A 1,022-nucleotide genomic window follows, 5' to 3' on the forward strand; every position below is an offset into this window, starting at 1 on the left:
TTGTGTTAAGAGACATCACACAGTAGCTCATCCGACCTCCAAGGATACACAAAGATAATAACGACATGGCAACACACATTATCACTCTGTATCCTTAGTACAGAGATAAGACAGTCATCATCAACAGAAGTGTCTCCACAATACCCACACAACTCAGCACGTGTTCTATTACACCTCCTTTATAATGTGTTTTCAAGTTGTGTGTTTTCTTCAATCGATATAATACCAGTTTACGTTTGTGTGTGTGTTTCTTTGTAAGAATATACTTTTGTGTTTTTGTGGTTGTTCTACGTCAATTCGGTAAGTTTTGTTCATGAATTATGTTTGTTATCAATATACCTAAGGCAAGATTAGTAATGAAGAGGTTATTATTGCATTAGTTAATCTTCTTGATGTTGAAAAAAGTCATGGATTGTGGTATATTTAATTATCTTATGTAACAACCACGTTTCTGAACAAAGATATATATTTAAACATACTCTATTTCGTTATATTTGATGACAGATTGTGTATGCTAACAACGCTTCTGAACAAAGCAATGGGTCAGAACATACTTTCTGCCTTTGTTTCAGTCTGGGGGCAAAACAGTAGAAATATATACAGAACAAATAACCAACATAACTACAGTGATTCCGGCAGTTAAATCTATTTACCGGTATATAATAGCAAAATCATATACTCATAAAATGCCATATAGATGATAAAGTGCAGTATTAACAGCCATTCGCGCAAAGAAAACGGACCGGGTTCATGACTAACAAAAACACATACGAGTAACTCATGATACCTATTCCATAAGGGCGAATGGTCAGGGAACAATGCCATAAAAATGACCTTTATGGCAGTGTTGTGATAAGATATGTGGCGTGACTGTTTTAGAAGGAAGAAGGAATTTATAACGTTAATGCTCCTGAGTACTCGGGGTTTTATGGATGCTGGCAGCTATTGTCACTATCACTGATGTCCATATAGATTATTATTGTGTTTATCGTCATTAATACCGCTTCGGCTGTTGTATTGGC

General features: G+C 35.5%; 1 protein-coding gene across 1 annotated transcript in view; it reads left to right on the forward strand.

Moving 5' to 3' along the window:
- Positions 1 to 100: 100 nt before the first annotated feature.
- Positions 101 to 1,022, forward strand: part of LOC119594127 (lysoplasmalogenase-like) — a gene marked incomplete at its 3' end in the record, with an annotated part of 6,143 nt that continues 5,221 nt past the window's right edge. The window contains 1 exon segment of the mRNA XM_037943192.1: positions 101 to 300.

Source organism: Penaeus monodon, chromosome 33, assembly GCF_015228065.2.
Source record: "Penaeus monodon isolate SGIC_2016 chromosome 33, NSTDA_Pmon_1, whole genome shotgun sequence".
NCBI lineage: Eukaryota > Metazoa > Arthropoda > Malacostraca > Decapoda > Penaeidae > Penaeus > Penaeus monodon.